Genomic DNA, 21,161 nt, shown 5'->3' with positions numbered 1-21,161 from the left:
TCCATGTTTTGTGAAATGGAAGGTTCTTTCACCACTGTGGGCCAAGTGCTGTTAATGACGAGGTGGCCGAGTGGTTAAGGCGATGGACTGCTAATCCATTGTGCTCTGCACGCGTGAGTTCGAATCTCATCCTCGTCGGCAAGTTATCGTTATGACATGTCAATTGAAATTCTTCTGTCCCTCAACCCTTACTGCTCATATTTAGTGCCCCCCTCCACCACTGCCTTTCCAGCAACTCTTTGATTTCTTCCTCAGCTCCTGACTATATTCCTTTTCACAATTGTGCCTGGTGTCACCTGCTTTTCTCCATGTTTTGTGAAATGGAAGGTTCTTTCACCACCGTGGGCCACTTGCTGTAAATGACGAGGTGGCCGAGTGGTTAAGGCGATGGACTGCTAATCCATTGTGCTCTGCATGCGTTAGTTCGAATCTCATCCTCGTCGGCAAGTTATCTTTACGACATGTCCACCTTTGTCAATTGAAATTCTTCTGACCCTCAACCCTTACTGCTCATATTTAGTGCCCCCCTCCACCACTGCCTTTCCAGAAACTCTTTGATTCCTTCCTCAGCTCCTGACTATATTCCATTTCACAATTGTGCCTATCGTCACCTGCTTTTCTCCATGTTTTGTGAAATGGAAGGTTCTTTCACCACCGTGGGCCCAGTGCTGTGAATGACGAGGTGGCCGAGTGGTTAAGGCGATGGACTGCTAATCCATTGTGCTCTGCACGCGTGAGTTCGAATCTCATCCTCGTCGGCAAGTTATCTTTATGACATGTCCACCTTTGTCAATTGAAATTCTTCTGTCCCTCAACCCTTACTGCTCATATTTAGTGCCCCCCTCCACCACTGCCTTTCCAGCAACTCTTTGATTCCTTCCTCAGCTCCTGACTATATTCTTTTTCACAATTGTGCCTATCGTCACCTGCTTTTCTCCATGTTTTGTGAAATGGAAGGTTCTTTCACCACCGTGGGCCCAGTGCTGTGAATGACGAGGTGGCCGAGTGGTTAAGGCGATGGACTGCTAATCCATTGTGCTCTGCACGCGTGAGTTCAAATCTCATCCTCGTCGGCAAGTTATCTTTATGACATGTCCACCTTTGTCAATTGAAATTCTTTTGTCCCTCAACCCTTACAGCTCATATTTAGTGCCCCCCTCCACCACTGCCTTTCCAGCAACTCTTTGATTCCTTCCTCAGCTCCTGACTATATTCCATTTCACAATTGTGCCTGTCGTCACCTGCTTTTCTCCATGTTTTGTGAAATGGAAGGTTCTTTCACCACTGTGGGCCAAGTGCTGTTAATGACGAGGTGGCCGAGTGGTTAAGGCGATGGACTGCTAATCCATTGTGCTCTGCACGCGTGAGTTCGAATCTCATCCTCGTCGGCAAGTTATCTTTATGACATGTCCACCTTTGTCAATTGAAATTCTTCTGTCCCTCAACCCTTGGTGCCCCCCTCCACCACTGCTTTTCCAGAAACTCTTTGATTCCTTCCTCAGCTCCTGACTATATTCCATTTCACAATTGTGCCTATCGTCACCTGCTTTTCTCCATGTTTTGTGAAATGGAAGGTTCTTTCACCACCGTGGGCCCAGTGCTGTGAATGACGAGGTGGCCGAGTGGTTAAGGCGATGGACTGCTAATCCATTGTGCTCTGCACGCGTGAGTTCGAATCTCATCCTCGTCGGCAAGTTATCTTTATGACATGTCCACCTTTGTCAATTGAAATTCTTCTGTCCCTCAACCCTTACTGCTCATATTTAGTGCCCCCCTCCACCACTGCCTTTCCAGAAACTCTTTGATTCCTTCCTCAGCTCCTGACTATATTCCATTTCACAATTGTGCCTATCGTCACCTGCTTTTCTCCATGTTTTGTGAAATGGAAGGTTCTTTCACCACCGTGGGCCCAGTGCTGTAAATGACGAGGTGGCCGAGTGGTTAAGGCGATGGACTGCTAATCCATTGTGCTCTGCACGCGTGAGTTCGAATCTCATCCTCGTCGGCAAGTTATCTTTATGACATGTCCACCTATGTCAATTGAAATTCTTCTGTCCCTTACTGCTCATATTTAGTGCCCCCCTCCACCACTGCCTTTCCAGCAACTCTTTGATTCCTTCCTCAGCTCCTGACTATATTCTTTTTCACAATTGTGCCTGTCGTCACCTGCTTTTCTCCATGTTTTGTGAAATGGAAGGTTCTTTCACCACTGTGGGCCAAGTGTTGTTAATGACGAGGTGGCCGAGTGGTTAAGGCGATGGACTGCTAATCCATTGTGCTCTGCACGCGTGAGTTCGAATCTCATCCTCGTCGGCAAGTTATCTTTATGACATGTCCACCTTTGTCAATTGAAATTCTTCTGTCCCTCAACCCTTACTGCTCATATTTAGTGCCCCCCTCCACCACTGCCTTTCCAGCAACTCTTTGATTCCTTCCTCAGCTCCTGACTATATTCCATTTCACAATTGTGCCTGTCGTCACCTGCTTTTCTCCATGTTTTGTGAAATGGAAGGTTCTTTCACCACTGTGGGCCAAGTGCTGTTAATGACGAGGTGGCCGAGTGGTTAAGGCGATGGACTGCTAATCCATTGTGCGCTGCACTCGTGAGTTCGAATCTCATCCTCGTCGGCAAGTTATCTTTACGACATGTCCACCTTTGTCAATTGAAATTCTTCTGTCCCTCAACCCTTACTGCTCATATTTAGTGCCCCCCTCCACCACTGCCTTTCCAGAAACTCTTTGATTCCTTCCTCAGCTCCTGACTATATTCCATTTCACAATTGTGCCTATCGTCACCTGCTTTTCTCCATGTTTTGTGAAATGGAAGGTTCTTTCACCACCGTGGGCCCAGTGCTGTGAATGACGAGGTGGCCGAGTGGTTAAGGCGATGGACTGCTAATCCATTGTGCTCTGCACGCGTGAGTTCGAATCTCATCCTCGTCGGCAAGTTATCTTTATGACATGTCCACCTTTGTCAATTGAAATTCTTCTGTCCCTCAACCCTTACTGCTCATATTTAGTGCCCCCCTCCACCACTGCCTTTCCAGAAACTCTTTGATTCCTTCCTCAGCTCCTGACTATATTCCATTTCACAATTGTGCCTATCGTCACCTGCTTTTCTCCATGTTTTGTGAAATGGAAGGTTCTTTCACCACCGTGGGCCCAGTGCTGTGAATGACGAGGTGGCCGAGTGGTTAAGGCGATGGACTGCTAATCCATTGTGCTCTGCACGCGTGAGTTGGAATCTCATCCTCGTCGGCAAGTTATCTTTATGACATGTCCACCTTTGTCAATTGAAATTCTTCTGTCCCTCAACCCTTACTGCTCATATTTAGTGCCCCCCTCCACCACTGCCTTTCCAGCAACTCTTTGATTCCTTCCTCAGCTCCTGACTATATTCCATTTCACAATTGTGCCTGTCGTCACCTGCTTTTCTCCATGTTTTGTGAAATGGAAGGTTCTTTCACCACTGTGGGCCAAGTGCTGTTAATGACGAGGTGGCCGAATGGTTAAGGCGATGGGCTGCTAATCCATTGTGCTCTGCACGCGTGAGTTCGAATCTCATCCTCGTCGGCAAGTTATCTTTATGACATGTCCACCTTTGTCAATTGAAATTCTTCTGTCCCTTACTGCTCATATTTAGTGCCCCCCTCCACCACTGCCTTTCCAGAAACTCTTTGATTCCTTCCTCAGCTCCTGACTATATTCCATTTCACAAATGTGCCTATCGTCACCTGCTTTTCTCCATGTTTTGTGAAATGGAAGGTTCTTTCACCACCGTGGGCCCAGTGCTGTAAATGACGAGGTGGCCGAGTGGTTAAGGCGATGGACTGCTAATCCATTGTGCTCTGCACGCGTGAGTTCGAATCTCATCCTCGTCGGCAAGGTATCTTTATGACATGTCCACCTTTGTCAATTGAAATTCTTCTGTCCCTCAACCCTTAGTGCCCCCTTCCACCACTGCCTTTCCAGCAACTCTTTGATTCCTTCCTCAGCTCCTGACTATATTCCATTTCACAATTGTGCCTATCGTCACCTGCTTTTCTCCATGTTTTGTGAAATGGAAGGTTCTTTCACCACCGTGGGCCCAGTGCTGTAAATGACGAGGTGGCCGAGTGGTTAAGGCGATGGACTGCTAATCCATTGTGCTCTGCACGCGTGAGTTCGAATCTCATCCTCGTCGGCAAGTTATCTTTATGACATGTCCACCTATGTCAATTGAAATTCTTCTGTCCCTTACTGCTCATATTTAGTGCCCCCCTCCACCACTGCCTTTCCAGCAACTCTTTGATTCCTTCCTCAGCTCCTGACTATATTCTTTTTCACAATTGTGCCTGTCGTCACCTGCTTTTCTCCATGTTTTGTGAAATGGAAGGTTCTTTCACCACTGTGGGCCAAGTGTTGTTAATGACGAGGTGGCCGAGTGGTTAAGCCGATGGACTGCTAATCGGTTGTGCTCTGCACGCGTGAGTTCGAATCTCATCCTCGTCGGCAAGTTATCTATATGACATGTCCACCTTTGTCAGTTGAAATTCTTCTGTCCCTCAACCCTTAGTGCCCCCCTCCACCACTGCCTTTCCAGCAACTCTTTGATTCCTTCCTCAGCTCCTGACTATATTCCATTTCACAATTGTGCCTATCGTCACCTGCTTTTCTCCATGTTTTGTGAAATGGAAGGTTCTTTCACCACCGTGGGCCCAGTGCTGTGAATGACGAGGTGGCCGAGTGGTTAAGGTGATGGACTGCTAATCCATTGTGCTCTGCACGCGTGAGTTCGAATCTCATCCTCGTCGGCAAGTTATCTTTATGACATGTCCACCTTTGTCAATTGAAATTCTTCTGTCCCTCAACCCTTACTGCTCATATTTAGTGCCCCCCTCCACCACTGCCTTTCCAGAAACTCTTTGATTCCTTCCTCAGCTCCTGACTATATTCCATTTCACAATTGTGCCTATCGTCACCTGCTTTTCTCCATGTTTTGTAAAATGGAAGGTTCTTTCACCACCGTGGGCCCAGTGCTGTGAATGACGAGGTGGCCGAGTGGTTAAGGCGATGGACTGCTAATCCATTGTGCTCTGCACGCGTGAGTTCGAATCTCATCCTCGTCGGCAAGTTATCTTTACGACATGTCCACCTTTGTCAATTGAAATTCTTCTGTCCCTCAACCCTTACTGCTCATATTTAGTGCCCCCCTCCACCACTGCCTTTCCAGCAACTCTTTGATTCCTTCCTCAGCTCCTGACTATATTCTTTTTCACAATTGTGCCTGTCGTCACCTGCTTTTCTCCATGTTTTGTGAAATGGAAGGTTCTTTCACCACTGTGGGCCAAGTGCTGTTAATGACGAGGTGGCCGAGTGGTTAAGGCGATGGACTGCTAATCCATTGTGCTCTGCACGCGTGAGTTCGAATCTCATCCTCGTCGGCAAGTTATCTTTATGACATGTCCACCTTTGTCAATTGAAATTCTTTTGTCCCTCAACCCTTACAGCTCATATTTAGTGCCCCCCTCCACCACTGCCTTTCCAGCAACTCTTTGATTCCTTCCTCAGCTCCTGACTATATTCCATTTCACAATTGTGCCTGTCGTCACCTGCTTTTCTCCATGTTTTGTGAAATGGAAGGTTCTTTCACCACTGTGGGCCAAGTGCTGTTAATGACGAGGTGGCCGAGTGGTTAAGGCGATGGACTGCTAATCCATTGTGCTCTGCACGCGTGAGTTTGAATCTCATCCTCGTCGGCAAGTTATCTTTATGACATGTCCACCTTTGTCAATTGAAATTCTTCTGTCCCTCAACCCTTGGTGCCCCCCTCCACCACTGCTTTTCCAGAAACTCTTTGATTCCTTCCTCAGCTCCTGACTATATTCCATTTCACAATTGTGCCTATCGTCACCTGCTTTTCTCCATGTTTTGTGAAATGGAAGGTTCTTTCACCACCGTGGGCCCAGTGCTGTGAATGACGAGGTGGCCGAGTGGTTAAGGCGATGGACTGCTAATCCATTGTGCTCTGCACGCGTGAGTTCGAATCTCATCCTCGTCGGCAAGTTATCTTTATGACATGTCCACCTTTGTCAATTGAAATTCTTCTGTCCCTCAACCCTTACTGCTCATATTTAGTGCCCCCCTCCACCACTGCCTTTCCAGAAACTCTTTGATTCCTTCCTCAGCTCCTGACTATATTCCATTTCACAATTGTGCCTGTCGTCACCTGCTTTTCTCCATGTTTTGTGAAATGGAAGGTTCTTTCACCACTGTGGGCCAAGTGCTGTTAATGACGAGGTGGCCGAGTGGTTAAGGCGATGGACTGCTAATCCATTGTGCGCTGCACTCGTGAGTTCGAATCTCATCCTCGTCGGCAAGTTATCTTTACGACATGTCCACCTTTGTCAATTGAAATTCTTCTGTCCCTCAACCCTTACTGCTCATATTTAGTGCCCCCCTCCACCACTGCCTTTCCAGAAACTCTTTGATTCCTTCCTCAGCTCCTGACTATATTCCATTTCACAATTGTGCCTATCGTCACCTGCTTTTCTCCATGTTTTGTGAAATGGAAGGTTCTTTCACCACCGTGGGCCCAGTGCTGTGAATGACGAGGTGGCCGAGTGGTTAAGGCGATGGACTGCTAATCCATTGTGCTCTGCACGCGTGAGTTCGAATCTCATCCTCGTCGGCAAGTTATCTTTATGACATGTCCACCTTTGTCAATTGAAATTCTTCTGTCCCTCAACCCTTACTGCTCATATTTAGTGCCCCCCTCCACCACTGCCTTTCCAGAAACTCTTTGATTCCTTCCTCAGCTCCTGACTATATTCCATTTCACAATTGTGCCTATCGTCACCTGCTTTTCTCCATGTTTTGTGAAATGGAAGGTTCTTTCACCACCGTGGGCCCAGTGCTGTGAATGACGAGGTGGCCGAGTGGTTAAGGCGATGGACTGCTAATCCATTGTGCTCTGCACGCGTGAGTTGGAATCTCATCCTCGTCGGCAAGTTATCTTTATGACATGTCCACCTTTGTCAATTGAAATTCTTCTGTCCCTCAACCCTTACTGCTCATATTTAGTGCCCCCCTCCACCACTGCCTTTCCAGCAACTCTTTGATTCCTTCCTCAGCTCCTGACTATATTCCATTTCACAATTGTGCCTGTCGTCACCTGCTTTTCTCCATGTTTTGTGAAATGGAAGGTTCTTTCACCACTGTGGGCCAAGTGCTGTTAATGACGAGGTGGCCGAATGGTTAAGGCGATGGGCTGCTAATCCATTGTGCTCTGCACGCGTGAGTTCGAATCTCATCCTCGTCGGCAAGTTATCTTTATGACATGTCCACCTTTGTCAATTGAAATTCTTCTGTCCCTTACTGCTCATATTTAGTGCCCCCCTCCACCACTGCCTTTCCAGAAACTCTTTGATTCCTTCCTCAGCTCCTGACTATATTCCATTTCACAAATGTGCCTATCGTCACCTGCTTTTCTCCATGTTTTGTGAAATGGAAGGTTCTTTCACCACCGTGGGCCCAGTGCTGTAAATGACGAGGTGGCCGAGTGGTTAAGGCGATGGACTGCTAATCCATTGTGCTCTGCACGCGTGAGTTCGAATCTCATCCTCGTCGGCAAGGTATCTTTATGACATGTCCACCTTTGTCAATTGAAATTCTTCTGTCCCTCAACCCTTAGTGCCCCCCTCCACCACTGCCTTTCCAGCAACTCTTTGATTCCTTCCTCAGCTCCTGACTATATTCCATTTCACAATTGTGCCTATCGTCACCTGCTTTTCTCCATGTTTTGTGAAATGGAAGGTTCTTTCACCACCGTGGGCCCAGTGCTGTAAATGACGAGGTGGCCGAGTGGTTAAGGCGATGGACTGCTAATCCATTGTGCTCTGCACGCGTGAGTTCGAATCTCATCCTCGTCGGCAAGTTATCTTTATGACATGTCCACCTATGTCAATTGAAATTCTTCTGTCCCTTACTGCTCATATTTAGTGCCCCCCTCCACCACTGCCTTTCCAGCAACTCTTTGATTCCTTCCTCAGCTCCTGACTATATTCTTTTTCACAATTGTGCCTGTCGTCACCTGCTTTTCTCCATGTTTTGTGAAATGGAAGGTTCTTTCACCACTGTGGGCCAAGTGTTGTTAATGACGAGGTGGCCGAGTGGTTAAGCCGATGGACTGCTAATCGGTTGTGCTCTGCACGCGTGAGTTCGAATCTCATCCTCGTCGGCAAGTTATCTATATGACATGTCCACCTTTGTCAGTTGAAATTCTTCTGTCCCTCAACCCTTAGTGCCCCCCTCCACCACTGCCTTTCCAGCAACTCTTTGATTCCTTCCTCAGCTCCTGACTATATTCCATTTCACAATTGTGCCTATCGTCACCTGCTTTTCTCCATGTTTTGTGAAATGGAAGGTTCTTTCACCACCGTGGGCCCAGTGCTGTGAATGACGAGGTGGCCGAGTGGTTAAGGTGATGGACTGCTAATCCATTGTGCTCTGCACGCGTGAGTTCGAATCTCATCCTCGTCGGCAAGTTATCTTTATGACATGTCCACCTTTGTCAATTGAAATTCTTCTGTCCCTCAACCCTTACTGCTCATATTTAGTGCCCCCCTCCACCACTGCCTTTCCAGAAACTCTTTGATTCCTTCCTCAGCTCCTGACTATATTCCATTTCACAATTGTGCCTATCGTCACCTGCTTTTCTCCATGTTTTGTAAAATGGAAGGTTCTTTCACCACCGTGGGCCCAGTGCTGTGAATGACGAGGTGGCCGAGTGGTTAAGGCGATGGACTGCTAATCCATTGTGCTCTGCACGCGTGAGTTCGAATCTCATCCTCGTCGGCAAGTTATCTTTATGACATGTCCACCTTTGTCAATTGAAATTCTTCTGTCCCTCAACCCTTACTGCTCATATTTAGTGCCCCCCTCCACCACTGCCTTTCCAGCAACTCTTTGATTCCTTCCTCAGCTCCTGACTATATTCTTTTTCACAATTGTGCCTGTCGTCACCTGCTTTTCTCCATGTTTTGTGAAATGGAAGGTTCTTTCACCACTGTGGGCCAAGTGCTGTTAATGACGAGGTGGCCGAGTGGTTAAGGCGATGGACTGCTAATCCATTGTGCTCTGCACGCGTGAGTTCGAATCTCATCCTCGTCGGCAAGTTATCTTTATGACATGTCCACCTTTGTCAATTGAAATTCTTTTGTCCCTCAACCCTTACAGCTCATATTTAGTGCCCCCCTCCACCACTGCCTTTCCAGCAACTCTTTGATTCCTTCCTCAGCTCCTGACTATATTCCATTTCACAATTGTGCCTGTCGTCACCTGCTTTTCTCCATGTTTTGTGAAATGGAAGGTTCTTTCACCACTGTGGGCCAAGTGCTGTTAATGACGAGGTGGCCGAGTGGTTAAGGCGATGGACTGCTAATCCATTGTGCTCTGCAAGCGTGAGTTTGAATCTCATCCTCGTCGGCAAGTTATCTTTATGACATGTCCACCTTTGTCAATTGAAATTCTTCTGTCCCTCAACCCTTGGTGCCCCCCTCCACCACTGCTTTTCCAGAAACTCTTTGATTCCTTCCTCAGCTCCTGACTATATTCCATTTCACAATTGTGCCTATCGTCACCTGCTTTTCTCCATGTTTTGTGAAATGGAAGGTTCTTTCACCACCGTGGGCCCAGTGCTGTGAATGACGAGGTGGCCGAGTGGTTAAGGCGATGGACTGCTAATCCATTGTGCTCTGCACGCGTGAGTTCGAATCTCATCCTCGTCGGCAAGTTATCTTTATGACATGTCCACCTTTGTCAATTGAAATTCTTCTGTCCCTCAACCCTTACTGCTCATATTTAGTGCCCCCCTCCACCACTGCCTTTCCAGAAACTCTTTGATTCCTTCCTCAGCTCCTGACTATATTCCATTTCACAATTGTGCCTATCGTCACCTGCTTTTCTCCATGTTTTGTGAAATGGAAGGTTCTTTCACCACCGTGGGCCCAGTGCTGTAAATGACGAGGTGGCCGAGTGGTTAAGGCGATGGACTGCTAATCCATTGTGCTCTGCACGCGTGAGTTCGAATCTCATCCTCGTCGGCAAGTTATCTTTATGACATGTCCACCTATGTCAATTGAAATTCTTCTGTCCCTTACTGCTCATATTTAGTGCCCCCCTCCACCACTGCCTTTCCAGCAACTCTTTGATTCCTTCCTCAGCTCCTGACTATATTCTTTTTCACAATTGTGCCTGTCGTCACCTGCTTTTCTCCATGTTTTGTGAAATGGAAGGTTCTTTCACCACTGTGGGCCAAGTGTTGTTAATGACGAGGTGGCCGAGTGGTTAAGGCGATGGACTGCTAATCCATTGTGCTCTGCACGCGTGAGTTCGAATCTCATCCTTGTCGGCAAGTTATCTTTATGACATGTCCACCTTTGTCAATTGAAATTCTTCTGTCCCTCAACCCTTACTGCTCATATTTAGTGCCCCCCTCCACCACTGCCTTTCCAGCAACTCTTTGATTCCTTCCTCAGCTCCTGACTATATTCCATTTCACAATTGTGCCTGTCGTCACCTGCTTTTCTCCATGTTTTGTGAAATGGAAGGTTCTTTCACCACTGTGGGCCAAGTGCTGTTAATGACGAGGTGGCCGAGTGGTTAAGGCGATGGACTGCTAATCCATTGTGCGCTGCACGCGTGAGTTCGAATCTCATCCTCGTCGGCAAGTTATCTTTACGACATGTCCACCTTTGTCAATTGAAATTCTTCTGTCCCTCAACCCTTACTGCTCATATTTAGTGCCCCCCTCCACCACTGCCTTTCCAGAAACTCTTTGATTCCTTCCTCAGCTCCTGACTATATTCCATTTCACAATTGTGCCTATCGTCACCTGCTTTTCTCCATGTTTTGTGAAATGGAAGGTTCTTTCACCACCGTGGGCCCAGTGCTGTGAATGACGAGGTGGCCGAGTGGTTAAGGCGATGGACTGCTAATCCATTGTGCTCTGCACGCGTGAGTTCGAATCTCATCCTCGTCGGCAAGTTATCTTTATGACATGTCCACCTTTGTCAATTGAAATTCTTCTGTCCCTCAACCCTTACTGCTCATATTTAGTGCCCCCCTCCACCACTGCCTTTCCAGAAACTCTTTGATTCCTTCCTCAGCTCCTGACTATATTCCATTTCACAATTGTGCCTATCGTCACCTGCTTTTCTCCATGTTTTGTGAAATAGAAGGTTCTTTCACCACCGTGGGCCCAGTGCTGTGAATGACGAGGTGGCCGAGTGGTTAAGGCGATGGACTGCTAATCCATTGTGCTCTGCACGCGTGAGTTGGAATCTCATCCTCGTCGGCAAGTTATCTTTATGACATGTCCACCTTTGTCAATTGAAATTCTTCTGTCCCTCAACCCTTACTGCTCATATTTAGTGCCCCCCTCCACCACTGCCTTTCCAGCAACTCTTTGATTCCTTCCTCAGCTCCTGACTATATTCCATTTCACAATTGTGCCTGTCGTCACCTGCTTTTCTCCATGTTTTGTGAAATGGAAGGTTCTTTCACCACTGTGGGCCAAGTGCTGTTAATGACGAGGTGGCCGAATGGTTAAGGCGATGGACTGCTAATCCATTGTGCTCTGCACGCGTGAGTTCGAATCTCATCCTCGTCGGCAAGTTATCTTTATGACATGTCCACCTTTGTCAATTGAAATTCTTCTGTCCCTTACTGCTCATATTTAGTGCCCCCCTCCACCACTGCCTTTCCAGAAACTCTTTGATTCCTTCCTCAGCTCCTGACTATATTCCATTTCACAAATGTGCCTATCGTCACCTGCTTTTCTCCATGTTTTGTGAAATGGAAGGTTCTTTCACCACCGTGGGCCCAGTGCTGTAAATGACGAGGTGGCCGAGTGGTTAAGGCGATGGACTGCTAATCCATTGTGCTCTGCACGCGTGAGTTCGAATCTCATCCTCGTCGGCAAGGTATCTTTATGACATGTCCACCTTTGTCAATTGAAATTCTTCTGTCCCTCAACCCTTAGTGCCCCCCTCCACCACTGCCTTTCCAGCAACTCTTTGATTCCTTCCTCAGCTCCTGACTATATTCCATTTCACAATTGTGCCTGTCGTCACCTGCTTTTCTCCATGTTTTGTGAAATGGAAGGTTCTTTCACCACTGTGGGCCAAGTGCTGTTAATGACGAGGTGGCCGAGTGGTTAAGGCGATGGACTGCTAATCCATTGTGCTCTGCACGCGTGAGTTCGAATCTCATCCTCGTCGGCAAGTTATCTTTATGACATGTCCACCTTTGTCAATTGAAATTCTTCTGTCCCTCAACCCTTAGTGCCCCCCTCCACCACTGCCTTTCCAGCAACTCTTTGATTCCTTCCTCAGCTCCTGACTATATTCCTTTTCACAATTGTGCCTGGTGTCACCTGCTTTTCTCCATGTTTTGTGAAATGGAAGGTTCTTTCACCACCGAGGGCCTAGTGATGTAAATGACGAGGTGGCCGAGTGGTTAAGGAGATGGACTGCTAATCCTTTGTGCTCTGCACCCGTGAGTTCGAATCTCATCCTCGTCGGCAAGTTATCTTTATGACATGTCCACCTTTGTCAATTGAAATTCTTCTGTCCCTCAACCCTTACTGCTCATATTTAGTGCCCCCCTCCACCACTGCCTTTCCAGCAACTCTTTGATTCCTTCCTCAGCTCCTGACTATATTCCTTTTCACAATTGTGCCTGGTGTCACCTGCTTTTCTCCATGTTTTGTGAAATGGAAGGTTCTTTCACCACCGTGGGCCACTTGCTGTAAATGACGAGGTGGCCGAGTGGTTAAGGTGATGGACTGCTAATCCCTTGTGCTCTGCACGCGTGAGTTCAAATCTCATCCTCGTCGGCAAGTTATCTTTATGACATGTCAATTGAAATTCTTCTGTCCCTCAACCCTTACTGCTCATATTTAGTGCCCCCCTCCACCACTGCCTTTCCAGCAACTCTTTGATTCCTTCCTCAGCTCCTGACAATATTCCTTTTCACAATTGTGCCTGTCGTCACCTGCTTTTCTCCATGTTTTGTGAAATGGAAGGTTCTTTCACCACCGTGGACCCTGTGCTGTAAATGACGAGGTGGCCGAGTGGTTAAGGCGATGGACTGCTAATCCATTGTGCTCTGCACGCGTGAGTTCGAATCTCATCCTCGTCGGCAAGTTATCTTTATGACATGTCCACCTTTGTCAATTGAAATTCTTCTGTCCCTCAACCCTTACTGCTCATATTTAGTGCCCCCCTCCACCACTGCCTTTCCAGCAACTCTTTGATTCCTTCCTCAGCTCCTGACTATATTCCATTTCACAATTGTGCCTGTCGTCACCTGCTTTTCTCCATGTTTTGTGAAATGGAAGGTTCTTTCACCACTGTGGGCCAAGTGCTGTTAATGACGAGGTGGCCGAGTGGTTAAGGCGATGGACTGCTAATCCATTGTGCGCTGCACGCGTGAGTTCGAATCTCATCCTCGTCGGCAAGTTATCTTTACGACATGTCCACCTTTGTCAATTGAAATTCTTCTGTCCCTCAACCCTTACTGCTCATATTTAGTGCCCCCCTCCACCACTGCCTTTCCAGAAACTCTTTGATTCCTTCCTCAGCTCCTGACTATATTCCATTTCACAATTGTGCCTATCGTCACCTGCTTTTCTCCATGTTTTGTGAAATGGAAGGTTCTTTCACCACCGTGGGCCCAGTGCTGTGAATGACGAGGTGGCCGAGTGGTTAAGGCGATGGACTGCTAATCCATTGTGCTCTGCACGCGTGAGTTCGAATCTCATCCTCGTCGGCAAGTTATCTTTATGACATGTCCACCTTTGTCAATTGAAATTCTTCTGTCCCTCAACCCTTACTGCTCATATTTAGTGCCCCCCTCCACCACTGCCTTTCCAGAAACTCTTTGATTCCTTCCTCAGCTCCTGACTATATTCCATTTCACAATTGTGCCTATCGTCACCTGCTTTTCTCCATGTTTTGTGAAATGGAAGGTTCTTTCACCACCGTGGGCCCAGTGCTGTGAATGACGAGGTGGCCGAGTGGTTAAGGCGATGGACTGCTAATCCATTGTGCTCTGCACGCGTGAGTTGGAATCTCATCCTCGTCGGCAAGTTATCTTTATGACATGTCCACCTTTGTCAATTGAAATTCTTCTGTCCCTCAACCCTTACTGCTCATATTTAGTGCCCCCCTCCACCACTGCCTTTCCAGCAACTCTTTGATTCCTTCCTCAGCTCCTGACTATATTCCATTTCACAATTGTGCCTGTCGTCACCTGCTTTTCTCCATGTTTTGTGAAATGGAAGGTTCTTTCACCACTGTGGGCCAAGTGCTGTTAATGACGAGGTGGCCGAATGGTTAAGGCGATGGACTGCTAATCCATTGTGCTCTGCACGCGTGAGTTCGAATCTCATCCTCGTCGGCAAGTTATCTTTATGACATGTCCACCTTTGTCAATTGAAATTCTTCTGTCCCTTACTGCTCATATTTAGTGCCCCCCTCCACCACTGCCTTTCCAGAAACTCTTTGATTCCTTCCTCAGCTCCTGACTATATTCCATTTCACAAATGTGCCTATCGTCACCTGCTTTTCTCCATGTTTTGTGAAATGGAAGGTTCTTTCACCACCGTGGGCCCAGTGCTGTAAATGACGAGGTGGCCGAGTGGTTAAGGCGATGGACTGCTAATCCATTGTGCTCTGCACGCGTGAGTTCGAATCTCATCCTCGTCGGCAAGGTATCTTTATGACATGTCCACCTTTGTCAATTGAAATTCTTCTGTCCCTCAACCCTTAGTGCCCCCCTCCACCACTGCCTTTCCAGCAACTCTTTGATTCCTTCCTCAGCTCCTGACTATATTCCATTTCACAATTGTGCCTGTCGTCACCTGCTTTTCTCCATGTTTTGTGAAATGGAAGGTTCTTTCACCACTGTGGGCCAAGTGCTGTTAATGACGAGGTGGCCGAGTGGTTAAGGCGATGGACTGCTAATCCATTGTGCTCTGCACGCGTGAGTTCGAATCTCATCCTCGTCGGCAAGTTATCTTTATGACATGTCCACCTTTGTCAATTGAAATTCTTCTGCCCCTCAACCCTTAGTGCCCCCCTCCACCACTGCCTTTCCAGAAACTCTTTGATTCCTTCCTCAGCTCCTGACTATATTCCTTTTCACAATTTTGCCTATCGTCACCTGCTTTTCTCCATGTTTTGTGAAATGGAAGGTTCTTTCACCACCGTGGGCCCAGTGCTGTAAATGACGAGGTGGCCGAGTGGTTAAGGCGATGGACTGCTGATCCGTTGTGCTCTGCATGCGTGAGTTCGAATCTCATCCTCGTCGGCAAGTTATCTTTATGACATGTCCACCTTTGTCAATTGAAATTATTTTGTCCCTCAACCCTTACTGCTCATATTTAGTGCCCCCCTCCACCACTGCCCTTCCAGAAACTCTTTGATTCCTTCCTCAGCTCCTGACTATATTCCATTTCACAATTTTGCCTGTCGTCACCTGCTTTTCTCCATGTTTTGTGAAATGGAAGGTTCTTTCACCACCGTGGGCCCAGTGCTGTAAATGACGAGGTGGCCGAGTGGTTAAGGCGATGGACTGCTAATCCATTGTGCTCTGCACGCGTGAGTTCGAATCTCATCCTCGTCGGCAAGTTATCTTTATGACATGTCCACCTTTGTCAATTGAAATTCTTCTGTCCCTCAACCCTTAGTGCCCCCCTCCACCACTGCCTTTCCAGCAACTCTTTGATTCCTTCCTCAGCTCCTGACTATATTCCTTTTCACAATTGTGCCTGTCGTCACCTGCTTTTCTCCATGTTTTGTGAAATGGAAGGTTCTTTCAACACCGTGGGCCCAGTGCTGTAAATGACGAGGTGGCCGATTGGTTAAGGCGATGGACTGCTAATCCATTGTGCTCTGCACGCGTGAGTTTGAATCTCATCCTCGTCGGCAAGTTATCTTTATGACATGTCCACCTTTGTCAATTGAAATTCTTCTGTCCCTTACTGCTCATATTTAGTGCCCCCCTCCACCACTGCCTTTCCAGAAACTCTTTGATTCCTTCCTCAGCTCCTGACTATATTCCATTTCACAATTGTGCCTATCGTCACCTGCTTTTCTCCATGTTTTGTGAAATGGAAGGTTCTTTCACCACCGTGGGCCCAGTGCTGTAAATGACGAGGTGGCCGAGTGGTTAAGCCGATGGACTGCTAATCGGTTGTGCTCTGCACGCGTGAGTTCGAATCTCATCCTCGTCGGCAAGTTATCTATATGACATGTCCACCTTTGTCAGTTGAAATTCTTCTGTCCCTCAACCCTTAGTGCCCCCCTCCACCACTGCCCTTCCAGAAACTCTTTGATTCCTTCCTCAGCTCCTGACTATATTCCATTTCACAATTTTGCCTGTCGTCACCTGCTTTTCTCCATGTTTTGTGAAATGGAAGGTTCTTTCACCACCGTGGGCCCAGTGCTGTAAATGTCGAGGTGGCCGAGTGGTTAAGGCGATGGACTGCTAATCCATTGTGCTCTGCACGCGTGAGTTCGAATCTCGTCGGCAAGTTATCTTTGTGACATGTCCACCTTTGTCAATTGAAATTCTTCTGTCCCTCAACCCTTAGTGCCCCCCTCCACCACTGCCTTTCCAGCAACTCTTTGATTCCTTCCTCAGCTCCTGACTATATTCCTTTTCACAATTGTGCCTGGTGTCACCTGCTTTTCTCCATGTTTTGTGAAATGGAAGGTTCTTTCACCACCGAGGGCCTAGTGATGTAAATGACGAGGTGGCCGAGTGGTTAAGGAGATGGACTGCTAATCCTTTGTGCTCTGCACCCGTGAGTTCGAATCTCATCCTCGTCGGCAAGTTATCTTTATGACATGTCCACCTTTGTCAATTGAAATTCTTCTGTCCCTCAACCCTTACTGCTCATATTTAGTGCCCCCCTCCACCACTGCCTTTCCAGCAACTCTTTGATTCCTTCCTCAGCTCCTGACTATATTCCTTTTCACAATTGTGCCTGGTGTCACCTGCTTTTCTCCATGTTTTGTGAAATGGAAGGTTCTTTCACCACCGTGGGCCACTTGCTGTAAATGACGAGGTGGCCGAGTGGTTAAGGTGATGGACTGCTAATCCCTTGTGCTCTGCACGCGTGAGTTCAAATCTCATCCTCGTCGGCAAGTTATCTTTATGACATGTCAATTGAAATTCTTCTGTCCCTCAACCCTTACTGCTCATATTTAGTGCCCCCCTCCACCACTGCCTTTCCAGCAACTCTTTGATTCCTTCCTCAGCTCCTGACAATATTCCTTTTCACAATTGTGCCTGTCGTCACCTGCTTTTCTCCATGTTTTGTGAAATGGAAGGTTCTTTCACCACCGTGGACCCTGTGCTGTAAATGACGAGGTGGCAGAGTGGTTAAGGCGATGGACTGCTAATCCATTGTGCTCTGCAGGCTTGAGTTCGAATCTCATCCTCGTCGGCAAGTTATATTTATGACATGTCAATTGAAATTCTTCTGTCCCTCAACCCTTACTGCTCATATTTAGTGCCCCCCTCCACCACTGCCTTTCCAGAAACTCTTTGATTCCTTCCTCAGCTCCTGACTATATTCCATTTCACAATTGTGCCTATCGTCACCTGCTTTTCTCCATTTTTTGTGAAATGGAAGGTTCTTTCACCACCGAGGGCCTAGAGCTGTAAATGACGAGGTGGCCGAGTGGTTAAGGCGATGGACTGCTAATCCATTGTGCCCTGCATGCGTGAGTTCGAATCTCATCCTCGTCGGCAAGTTATCTTTATGACATGTCCACCTTTGTCAATTGAAATTCTTCTGCCCCTCAACCCTTAGTGCCCCCCTCCACCACTGCCTTTCCAGAAACTCTTTGATTCCTTCCTCAGCTCCTGACTATATTCCTTTTCACAATTGTGCCTGGTGTCACCTGCTTTTCTCCATGTTTTGTGAAATGGAAGGTTCTTTCACCACCGTGGGCCACTTGCTGTAAATGACGAGGTGGCCGAGTGGTTAAGGCGATGGACTGCTAATCCCTTGTGCTCTGCACGCGTGAGTTCGAATCTCATCCTCGTCGGCAAGTTATCTTTATGACATGTCAATTGAAATTCTTCTGTCCCTCAACCCTTACTGCTCATATTTAGTGCCCCCCTCCACCACTGCCTTTCCAGCAACTCTTTGATTTCTTCCTCAGCTCCTGACTATATTCCATTTCACAATTTTGCCTGTCGTCACCTGCTTTTCTCCATGTTTTGTGAAATGGAAGGTTCTTTCACCACCGTGGGCCCAGTGCTGTAAATGACGAGGTGGCCGAGTGGTTAAGGCGATGAAATGCTAATCCATTGTGCTCTGCACGCGTGAGTTCGAATCTCATCCTCGTCGGCAAGTTATCTTTATGACATGTCCACCTTTGTCAATTGAAATTCTTCTGTCCCTCAACCCTTACTGCTCATATTTAGTGCCCCCCTCCACCACTGCCTTTCCAGAAACTCTTTGATTCCTTCCTCAGCTCCTGACTATATTCCATTTCACAATTGTGCCTATCGTCACCTGCTTTTCTCCATGTGTTGTGAAATGGAAGGTTCTTTCACCACCGAGGGCCTAGAGCTGTAAATGACGAGGTGGCCGAGTGGTTAAGGCGATGGACTGCTAATCCATTGTGCTCTGTAGGCTTGAGTTCGAATCTCATCCTCGTCGGCAAGTTATCTTTATGACATGTCAATTGAAATTCTTCTGTCCCTCAACCCTTACTGCTCATATTTAGTGCCCCCCTCCACCACTGCCTTTCCAGAAACTCTTTGATTCCTTCCTCAGCTCCTGACTATATTCCATTTCACAATTGTGCCTATCGTCACCTGCTTTTCTGCATGTGTTGTGAAATGGAAGGTTCTTTCACCACCGAGGGCCCAGAGCTGTAAATGACGAGGTGGCCGAGTGGTTAAGGCGATGGACTGCTAATCCATTGTGCTCTGCATGCGTGAGTTCGAATCTCATCCTCGTCGGCAAGTTATCTTTATGACATGTCCACCTTTGTCAATTGAAATTCTTCTGTCCCTCAACCCTTACTGCTCATATTTAGTGCCCCCCTCCACCACTGCCTTTCCAGAAACTCTTTGATTCCTTCCTCAGCTCCTGACTATATTCCTTTTCACAATTTTGCCTATCGTCACCTGCTTTTCTCCATGTTTTGTGAAATGGAAGGTTCTTTCACCACCGTGGGCCCAGTGCTGTAAATGACAAGGTGGCCGAGTGGTTAAGGCGATGGACTGCTAATCCGTTGTGCTCTGTATGCGTGAGTTCGAATCTCATCCTCGTCGGCAAGTTATCTTTATGACATGTCCACCTTTGTCAATTGAAATTATTTTGTCCCTCAACCCTTACTGCTCATATTTAGTGCCCCCCTCCACCACTGCCTTTCCAGCAACTCTTTGATTCCTTCCTCAGCTCCTGACAATATTCCTTTTCACAATTGTGCCTGTCGTCACCTGCTTTTCTCCATGTTTTGTGAAATGGAAGGTTCTTTCACCACCGTGGGCCCAGTGCTGTAAATGACGAGGTGGCAGAGTGGTTAAGGCGATGGACTGCTAATCCATTGTGCTCTGCAGGCTTGAGTTCGAATCTCATCCTCGTCGGCAAGTTATATTTATGACATGTCAATTGAAATTCTTCTGTCCCTCAACCCTTACTGCTCATATTTAGTGCCCCCCTCCACCACTGCCTTTCCAGAAACTCTTTGATTCCTTCCTCAGCTCCTGACTATATTCCATTTCACAATTGTGCCTATCGTCACCTGCTTTTCTCCATTTTTTGTGAAATGGAAGGTTCTTTCACCACCGAGGGCCTAGAGCTGTAAATGACGAGGTGGCCGAGTGGTTAAGGCGATGGACTGCTAATCCATTGTGCTCTGCACGCGTGAGTTCGAATCTCATCCTCGTCGGCAAGTTATCTTTATGACATGTCCACCTTTGTCAATTGAAATTCTTCTGCCCCTCAACCCTTAGTGCCCCCCTCCACCACTGCCTTTCCAGAAACTCTTTGATTCCTTCCTCAGCTCCTGACTATATTCCTTTTCACAATTTTGCCTATCGTCACCTGCTTTTCTCCATGTTTTGTGAAATGGAAGGTTCTTTCACCACCGTGGGCCCAGTGCTGTAAATGACGAGGTGGCCGAGTGGTTAAGGCGATGGACTGCTAATCCATTGTGCTCTGCACGCGTGAGTTCGAATCTCATCCTCGTCGGCAAGTTATCTTTATGACATGTCCACCTTTGTCAATTGAAATTCTTCTGCCCCTCAACCCTTAGTGCCCCCCTCCACCACTGCCTTTCCAGAAACTCTTTGATTCCTTCCTCAGCTCCTGACTATATTCCTTTTCACAATTTTGCCTATCGTCACCTGCTTTTCTCCATGTTTTGTGAAATGGAAGGTTCTTTCACCACCGTGGGCCCAGTGCTGTAAATGACGAGGTGGCCGAGTGGTTAAGGCGATGGACTGCTGATCCGTTGTGCTCTGCATGCGTGAGTTCGAATCTCATCCTCGTCGGCAAGTTATCTTTATGACATGTCCACCTTTGTCAATTGAAATTATTTTGTCCCTCAACCCTTACTGCTCATATTTAGTGCCCCCCTCCACCACTGCCCTTCCAGAAACTCTTTGATTCCTTCCTCAGCTCCTGACTATATTCCATTTCACAATTTTGCCTGTCGTCACCTGCTTTTCTCCATGTTTTGTGAAATGGAAGGTTCTTTCACCACCGTGGGCCCAGTGCTGTAAATGACGAGGTGGCCGAGTGGTTAAGGCGATGGACTGCTAATCCATTGTGCTCTGCACGCGTGAGTTCGAATCTCATCCTCGTCGGCAAGTTATCTTTATGACATGTCCACCTTTGTCAATTGAAATTCTTCTGTCCCTCAACCCTTAGTGCCCCCCTCCACCACTGCCTTTCCAGCAACTCTTTGATTCCTTCCTCAGCTCCTGACTATATTCCTTTTCACAATTGTGCCTGTCGTCACCTGCTTTTCTCCATGTTTTGTGAAATGGAAGGTTCTTTCAACACCGTGGGCCCAGTGCTGTAAATGACGAGGTGGCCGATTGGTTAAGGCGATGGACTGCTAATCCATTGTGCTCTGCACGCG

The 21,161-nt window shown here is 47.5% G+C and overlaps 39 non-coding genes across 39 annotated transcripts; all 39 read left to right on the top strand.

Annotated features, from left to right (window-relative positions):
- Positions 1-56: 56 nt before the first annotated feature.
- trnas-gcu (transfer RNA serine (anticodon GCU)) lies at positions 57-138 on the top strand. Its single transcript has one exon. It is a non-coding gene; the product is annotated as a tRNA-Ser (tRNA).
- Positions 139-676: 538 nt separating this feature from the next.
- Positions 677-758, top strand: trnas-gcu (transfer RNA serine (anticodon GCU)). The gene has a single exon. It is a non-coding gene; the product is annotated as a tRNA-Ser (tRNA).
- A 233-nt stretch (positions 759-991) lies between these two features.
- On the top strand, positions 992-1,073 carry trnas-gcu (transfer RNA serine (anticodon GCU)). The gene has a single exon. It is a non-coding gene; the product is annotated as a tRNA-Ser (tRNA).
- A 233-nt stretch (positions 1,074-1,306) lies between these two features.
- On the top strand, positions 1,307-1,388 carry trnas-gcu (transfer RNA serine (anticodon GCU)). The gene has a single exon. It is a non-coding gene; the product is annotated as a tRNA-Ser (tRNA).
- A 220-nt stretch (positions 1,389-1,608) lies between these two features.
- Positions 1,609-1,690, top strand: trnas-gcu (transfer RNA serine (anticodon GCU)). Its single transcript has one exon. It is a non-coding gene; the product is annotated as a tRNA-Ser (tRNA).
- Positions 1,691-1,923: 233 nt separating this feature from the next.
- Positions 1,924-2,005, top strand: trnas-gcu (transfer RNA serine (anticodon GCU)). The gene has a single exon. It is a non-coding gene; the product is annotated as a tRNA-Ser (tRNA).
- Positions 2,006-2,231: 226 nt separating this feature from the next.
- Positions 2,232-2,313, top strand: trnas-gcu (transfer RNA serine (anticodon GCU)). The gene has a single exon. It is a non-coding gene; the product is annotated as a tRNA-Ser (tRNA).
- Positions 2,314-2,861: 548 nt separating this feature from the next.
- Positions 2,862-2,943, top strand: trnas-gcu (transfer RNA serine (anticodon GCU)). Its single transcript has one exon. It is a non-coding gene; the product is annotated as a tRNA-Ser (tRNA).
- Positions 2,944-3,799: 856 nt separating this feature from the next.
- Positions 3,800-3,881, top strand: trnas-gcu (transfer RNA serine (anticodon GCU)). Its single transcript has one exon. It is a non-coding gene; the product is annotated as a tRNA-Ser (tRNA).
- A 220-nt stretch (positions 3,882-4,101) lies between these two features.
- trnas-gcu (transfer RNA serine (anticodon GCU)) lies at positions 4,102-4,183 on the top strand. Its single transcript has one exon. It is a non-coding gene; the product is annotated as a tRNA-Ser (tRNA).
- A 528-nt stretch (positions 4,184-4,711) lies between these two features.
- trnas-gcu (transfer RNA serine (anticodon GCU)) lies at positions 4,712-4,793 on the top strand. Its single transcript has one exon. It is a non-coding gene; the product is annotated as a tRNA-Ser (tRNA).
- A 233-nt stretch (positions 4,794-5,026) lies between these two features.
- trnas-gcu (transfer RNA serine (anticodon GCU)) lies at positions 5,027-5,108 on the top strand. Its single transcript has one exon. It is a non-coding gene; the product is annotated as a tRNA-Ser (tRNA).
- Positions 5,109-5,341: 233 nt separating this feature from the next.
- trnas-gcu (transfer RNA serine (anticodon GCU)) lies at positions 5,342-5,423 on the top strand. Its single transcript has one exon. It is a non-coding gene; the product is annotated as a tRNA-Ser (tRNA).
- Positions 5,424-5,958: 535 nt separating this feature from the next.
- Positions 5,959-6,040, top strand: trnas-gcu (transfer RNA serine (anticodon GCU)). Its single transcript has one exon. It is a non-coding gene; the product is annotated as a tRNA-Ser (tRNA).
- A 548-nt stretch (positions 6,041-6,588) lies between these two features.
- Positions 6,589-6,670, top strand: trnas-gcu (transfer RNA serine (anticodon GCU)). Its single transcript has one exon. It is a non-coding gene; the product is annotated as a tRNA-Ser (tRNA).
- An 856-nt stretch (positions 6,671-7,526) lies between these two features.
- Positions 7,527-7,608, top strand: trnas-gcu (transfer RNA serine (anticodon GCU)). Its single transcript has one exon. It is a non-coding gene; the product is annotated as a tRNA-Ser (tRNA).
- Positions 7,609-7,828: 220 nt separating this feature from the next.
- Positions 7,829-7,910, top strand: trnas-gcu (transfer RNA serine (anticodon GCU)). The gene has a single exon. It is a non-coding gene; the product is annotated as a tRNA-Ser (tRNA).
- Positions 7,911-8,438: 528 nt separating this feature from the next.
- Positions 8,439-8,520, top strand: trnas-gcu (transfer RNA serine (anticodon GCU)). The gene has a single exon. It is a non-coding gene; the product is annotated as a tRNA-Ser (tRNA).
- A 233-nt stretch (positions 8,521-8,753) lies between these two features.
- On the top strand, positions 8,754-8,835 carry trnas-gcu (transfer RNA serine (anticodon GCU)). The gene has a single exon. It is a non-coding gene; the product is annotated as a tRNA-Ser (tRNA).
- A 233-nt stretch (positions 8,836-9,068) lies between these two features.
- Positions 9,069-9,150, top strand: trnas-gcu (transfer RNA serine (anticodon GCU)). The gene has a single exon. It is a non-coding gene; the product is annotated as a tRNA-Ser (tRNA).
- A 535-nt stretch (positions 9,151-9,685) lies between these two features.
- On the top strand, positions 9,686-9,767 carry trnas-gcu (transfer RNA serine (anticodon GCU)). The gene has a single exon. It is a non-coding gene; the product is annotated as a tRNA-Ser (tRNA).
- A 233-nt stretch (positions 9,768-10,000) lies between these two features.
- trnas-gcu (transfer RNA serine (anticodon GCU)) lies at positions 10,001-10,082 on the top strand. Its single transcript has one exon. It is a non-coding gene; the product is annotated as a tRNA-Ser (tRNA).
- A 226-nt stretch (positions 10,083-10,308) lies between these two features.
- On the top strand, positions 10,309-10,390 carry trnas-gcu (transfer RNA serine (anticodon GCU)). The gene has a single exon. It is a non-coding gene; the product is annotated as a tRNA-Ser (tRNA).
- Positions 10,391-10,623: 233 nt separating this feature from the next.
- Positions 10,624-10,705, top strand: trnas-gcu (transfer RNA serine (anticodon GCU)). The gene has a single exon. It is a non-coding gene; the product is annotated as a tRNA-Ser (tRNA).
- A 233-nt stretch (positions 10,706-10,938) lies between these two features.
- On the top strand, positions 10,939-11,020 carry trnas-gcu (transfer RNA serine (anticodon GCU)). The gene has a single exon. It is a non-coding gene; the product is annotated as a tRNA-Ser (tRNA).
- Positions 11,021-11,568: 548 nt separating this feature from the next.
- Positions 11,569-11,650, top strand: trnas-gcu (transfer RNA serine (anticodon GCU)). Its single transcript has one exon. It is a non-coding gene; the product is annotated as a tRNA-Ser (tRNA).
- A 226-nt stretch (positions 11,651-11,876) lies between these two features.
- Positions 11,877-11,958, top strand: trnas-gcu (transfer RNA serine (anticodon GCU)). Its single transcript has one exon. It is a non-coding gene; the product is annotated as a tRNA-Ser (tRNA).
- Positions 11,959-12,178: 220 nt separating this feature from the next.
- On the top strand, positions 12,179-12,260 carry trnas-gcu (transfer RNA serine (anticodon GCU)). The gene has a single exon. It is a non-coding gene; the product is annotated as a tRNA-Ser (tRNA).
- Positions 12,261-13,100: 840 nt separating this feature from the next.
- Positions 13,101-13,182, top strand: trnas-gcu (transfer RNA serine (anticodon GCU)). The gene has a single exon. It is a non-coding gene; the product is annotated as a tRNA-Ser (tRNA).
- A 233-nt stretch (positions 13,183-13,415) lies between these two features.
- trnas-gcu (transfer RNA serine (anticodon GCU)) lies at positions 13,416-13,497 on the top strand. The gene has a single exon. It is a non-coding gene; the product is annotated as a tRNA-Ser (tRNA).
- Positions 13,498-13,730: 233 nt separating this feature from the next.
- trnas-gcu (transfer RNA serine (anticodon GCU)) lies at positions 13,731-13,812 on the top strand. Its single transcript has one exon. It is a non-coding gene; the product is annotated as a tRNA-Ser (tRNA).
- A 548-nt stretch (positions 13,813-14,360) lies between these two features.
- On the top strand, positions 14,361-14,442 carry trnas-gcu (transfer RNA serine (anticodon GCU)). Its single transcript has one exon. It is a non-coding gene; the product is annotated as a tRNA-Ser (tRNA).
- Positions 14,443-14,668: 226 nt separating this feature from the next.
- Positions 14,669-14,750, top strand: trnas-gcu (transfer RNA serine (anticodon GCU)). Its single transcript has one exon. It is a non-coding gene; the product is annotated as a tRNA-Ser (tRNA).
- Positions 14,751-14,970: 220 nt separating this feature from the next.
- trnas-gcu (transfer RNA serine (anticodon GCU)) lies at positions 14,971-15,052 on the top strand. The gene has a single exon. It is a non-coding gene; the product is annotated as a tRNA-Ser (tRNA).
- A 535-nt stretch (positions 15,053-15,587) lies between these two features.
- trnas-gcu (transfer RNA serine (anticodon GCU)) lies at positions 15,588-15,669 on the top strand. Its single transcript has one exon. It is a non-coding gene; the product is annotated as a tRNA-Ser (tRNA).
- A 3,278-nt stretch (positions 15,670-18,947) lies between these two features.
- On the top strand, positions 18,948-19,029 carry trnas-gcu (transfer RNA serine (anticodon GCU)). The gene has a single exon. It is a non-coding gene; the product is annotated as a tRNA-Ser (tRNA).
- Positions 19,030-19,882: 853 nt separating this feature from the next.
- Positions 19,883-19,964, top strand: trnas-gcu (transfer RNA serine (anticodon GCU)). The gene has a single exon. It is a non-coding gene; the product is annotated as a tRNA-Ser (tRNA).
- Positions 19,965-20,184: 220 nt separating this feature from the next.
- Positions 20,185-20,266, top strand: trnas-gcu (transfer RNA serine (anticodon GCU)). The gene has a single exon. It is a non-coding gene; the product is annotated as a tRNA-Ser (tRNA).
- A 535-nt stretch (positions 20,267-20,801) lies between these two features.
- Positions 20,802-20,883, top strand: trnas-gcu (transfer RNA serine (anticodon GCU)). Its single transcript has one exon. It is a non-coding gene; the product is annotated as a tRNA-Ser (tRNA).
- Positions 20,884-21,161: the final 278 nt, after the last annotated feature.

The sequence above is a fragment of the Osmerus mordax genome, chromosome 11, assembly GCF_038355195.1.
Source record: "Osmerus mordax isolate fOsmMor3 chromosome 11, fOsmMor3.pri, whole genome shotgun sequence".
NCBI classification, from domain to species: Eukaryota; Metazoa; Chordata; class Actinopteri; order Osmeriformes; family Osmeridae; genus Osmerus; species Osmerus mordax.
Note: the sequence above shows the minus strand (reverse complement) of the source record. Positions and strands in the feature narration are given on the sequence as shown.